The sequence below is a fragment of the Dipodomys ordii genome, unplaced genomic scaffold (genome assembly GCF_000151885.1).
Source record: "Dipodomys ordii isolate 6190 unplaced genomic scaffold, Dord_2.0 Scaffold2, whole genome shotgun sequence".
NCBI lineage: Eukaryota > Metazoa > Chordata > Mammalia > Rodentia > Heteromyidae > Dipodomys > Dipodomys ordii.
Window position 1 is genome coordinate 31,247,779 of NW_012267218.1, and position 4,171 is coordinate 31,251,949.

The 4,171-nt window shown below is 43.2% G+C and overlaps 1 protein-coding gene across 1 annotated transcript in view; it reads right to left on the reverse strand.

Annotated features, from left to right (window-relative positions):
* Nucleotides 1-4,171, reverse strand: part of Mthfd1 (methylenetetrahydrofolate dehydrogenase (NADP+ dependent) 1, methenyltetrahydrofolate cyclohydrolase, formyltetrahydrofolate synthetase) — a 92,035-nt gene that overhangs the window by 60,921 nt on the left and 26,943 nt on the right. The gene's annotated exons all lie outside the window — the stretch shown is intronic.

Below are 4,171 nucleotides of genomic sequence, written 5' to 3' on the forward strand. Positions count from 1 at the left end.
TTTTTTTTCTGCTTATGTGGTGCTGAGGAATCGAACCCAGGGCCTCATGCATGCAAGGCAAGTGCTCTACCACTGAGCCACCTTCCCAACCCTCTTATCTGGTCTTATATGTACCTATACATCAAATGTTCAAGTTGATATGGATTTTTTTGTGTGTCAGCCATGGGGCTTGAACACAGGGCCTACATGCTGTACCTGAACTCTTTTGCTCAAGGCTAGCACTCTACCACTTGAGCCACAACTCCATTTCTGGCTTTTTGGTGGTTAATTGGAGATAAAGAGTTTCATGCACTTTCCTGTTCAGGCCAGCTTTGAACTGCAATCCTTATATCTCAAGCCTCCTGAGTAACTAAGATTACAAGGGTGAGCCACCAGTACAGGGCCAAAAGTTTTTATCTTTACTTTAGCCTATTCTAGTAATATAATCATAGGCTAATGACATAAGGCTGAATGATAAATCAGTGCATCCCACTCCAAATTCAATGTGAGCTTACAAATTATATTCCAGTTCATGAAATAATTTTTCTTACAAAAATTTTTAACAGAAGATTAAAGTTATAATCTCTTATGAAACCAAGGTAATTTACCCACATATATACCTCCCTGACAAAATGGTAAGACACCAAGTAAATAACATCTGTAAGCAAATATTTAAAATAACCCAATCTTGTCCAATTGTGTTGGAGGATTTGGACAGGTTTCTGTCTCTTGTGAGCCAATTTTATCATTTACCTTTCTTCATTTTATATATGTAAACCACATTTGACAGATACACATAGACATTCTTCTCTTATTGTAAACAAGCTACTCCCAGCTCCATTTCTCCATACTTTCACTGATATAAACAGGCAAGGAAGTTAAAAGAAATATCTTATCTTGATGTTTACTAGGCCAGTGAAGATAAGCTAAGATTTTAAATTTTGTCTAGTTAGTGACCTCACTTATTCAACTGAATATTCTACACAATAATATAATTTGAGGGGGAAAAAAAGACCACTGAAGTTTTTGTGTGTGTTTGCTAGAACTGGAAATTGAACTCAGGGCCAGGGCATGCTCCCTTCGCTGTTTGTTTAAGGCTGGCACTCTACCATTTGAGCCACCAAACCTGGTGCCCAGCCTGGATTTTTTTTTAACTGAACAGAGGACATGGGTCTCTGTTCCAGGAAATACTAAAGCTGCTGAATTTTAACTCTGTAGCAGTTCCAGCCTTTGCTTTCCCTCCTGAATGACAATCAGATGACTGGAAGCAGCAGAAAGTCCCTGGGAAAGCTAGGTTCCCAGGTTTCCATCTCCTTACTCTGTCCCCTTCCCTCCAGCTGTTCCATTAACACGAAGTACTTGAGGACAGGAAAAGAAATATGTGTAGTGCTCTACCAAAAAAAAAAAGAAGAAAAAGAAAAAAAAATCGGCTCTACTTTACAAAGATATCTACTTGTTCTCCTTGCCCTTGCCCAACCCAGACAAAATTCATTCAACATAAAACAGCGCAAAGAGGGCAAAGAGAAAACAGATGACCATCTCTGAGATAGTCACCTCATGAGGTAGGAAAGGTAGGAGAGGATTTCTATGCCATTCACAGATGTAGAAAGTGGCTCACAGCAGTACTGTGACTTTCCTAAGGCCAACAGGCAAGAAGACAAACTGAAACAAATGCTATGAATGGACAGAGGAAGACTATCTGGAAACTAGAAGCAGGAACTGTAAGGTTTTAGGCGAGAAAAGAACACACAGGAGGAGATAAAGGTGAAGGAAGCAAAGTTTATTGGGGTACGCTCGCAGGTGAATTCCCTGGTCAGGATCAGAGAAGTCGCGTAGAGTCTGCTTGTATCAAGGTTCATATGGCCGGGATCAGCAGGAACATTTAGCACACAACTTACTTTGCGCGTTTGAATGGTTTCAGGCTAGTGAAGAATGATTGGCACAGGTGGTGTATAAGGAAGTGGCTTTTCTCAGTTGCCTCTGCCCTCCAGAGGCCTGACAGTAACCAAATCAAGTAGGCTGTTTTTTATTCTAAATATGACAGGAAGCCGGGCACCAGTGGCTCATGTCTGTAATCCTAGCTACTCAGGAGGCTGAGATCTGAGGATCAAGGTTCAAAGCCAGCCCAGGTAGGAAAGTCTGTGAGACTCTTATCTCCAATAAACCACTCAGAAAACCAGAAGTGGTGCTGTGGCTCAAGTGGTAGAGCACTAGCCTTGAGCTGAAGAGCTGAGGGACAGCGCCCAGGCCCAGAGTTCAAGCCCCTTGACTGGAAAATAAATAAATAAATAAATATGACAGAAAGCCATTAGGGTATTTTAAACAGGGCTGAGATAGTGTAACTTACATTTTTAAGGGTTTGTTGTGGTTGCTGAATTGGCAATGGCAAAAATCAGTAAGACATTGCTACAAATGCACAATTCAAAGACAGAGAAAGTTGGGTGTAGATTTTGGTGTTGATACAAAGTATCGGATTCTAAGGCAGGTATCAGTGGCTCACTCCAGTAATCCTAGCTACTCAGGAGGCTGAGACCTGATGATTGAGGTTTGAAGACAACCTAGGCAGGTTGTTTTTGTTTTTGTTTTTTTTTATTTGTCGGTCATGGGGCTTGAACTCTGGGCCTGGGCACAGTCCCTCAGCTCTTCAGCTCAAGGTTAGCACTTTACCACTTAAGCCACATCACCACTTCTGGCTTTTTCTGCTTATGTGACAGTGTTGAGGAGTTGAACCTAGGCCCCCATGCATAGGAGGCAAGCACTCTACCACTGAGCCACCTTCCCAGCCCTCTATGAGATACTTATCTCCAATTAAACAGCAAAAAGCCAGAAGTAGAGCTGTGGCTCAAATGGTAGAGTGCCAGCCATAAACACAAAAGGTAAAGGGACAGTGTGCTCAAGGCAGGCCTCCTTGAGTTCCATACGTACAGCAGTACCCCCCTTCATGCCCCCCTCCCGCCGCCAAATACACTGACATGAAGTGCAGAAAAAAAAAGCCATGTGTATATACAAATGACTCAGCTTTTGGGGGTTGTGAAATGGAGGTAGAAAGACTGTCAACCACAAATACCCTACAGCACAGAGATTTCATAAGATAGTGAATTTATTTACCAAAGTTTATAAAGATTCCACAATAAATGGCCATTTGAGAACTAAGTAAGGAGCTAAGGGACAAATAAAAATAATACTTAGACCCAGCAGGTGGCAGGCTATGGAAATCTAGTACCACAGGTGGTGCAGCTGGAAAATGTTTTAGCTCAGTAGGTTAAGAACAAAGAACAAAATGTTCCATAGTTCTTTGCTACCAGTTAAATTAGCCTAAGTGTGCCATTCCTCCCCCCTCCCCCCATATATACTTTAAAAAGATTATAGCTGGAGATCAGTCACACTGACTCTGAAACTCTTCTTAAGAAGCAGAATTATTTCTGAAGTTCCCTGGCAGGGAATGTCCTTCCAAGTAGATTTTCTTATTAAGCTAACATTTGAACCACTTTTATACAACATAGCCAGGATATCAATAAGAGATGGTTGTTTTATGTTGTTTTATTTTGAGATAAGAGTTTCACTTTGAGGGCTGGGAAGGTGGCTCAGTGGTAGAGCACTTGCCTTGCATACATGAGGCCCTGGGTTCCATTCCTCAGCACCACATAAGCAGGAAAAAAAAGCCAGAAGTGGCGCTGTGGCTCAAGTGGTAGAGCACTAGCCTTGAGCTGAAGAGCTGAGGGACAGAGCGCAGGCCGAGTTCAGGCCCACGACTGGACCCTAAAAAGAGTTTCACTTTGAGTCTCAGACTTGCCTAGGCTGCATAGCAAGACTTCACCTGGCTGGGGGGTGGGGGGTGAGGGGAGGACAGGGGAAGCAAAGCATGCCTGGAATCCTAGTTATTCAGGGGGCTGAGATATGAGGATTACAGTTCAAAGCTAGAGTGGGCAGGAAAGTCTATGAGACTATCATCTCCAATTAACCTTAAAGGTGTGGCTCATGTGGTAGAGCACTAGCCTTGAGTCAAAAAGCTAAGGGACTGTGCCCAGGGACTGGGAAGGTGGCTCAGTGGTAGAGTGCTTGCCTTGCATGTGTAAGTCCCTAGGTTCAATTCTTCAGCACCACATAAGCAGAAAAAGCCAGAAGTGGTGCTGTGGCTCAAGTGGTAGAGCACTAGCCTTGAGCTGAAGAGCTGAGGGACAGCGCTCAGGCC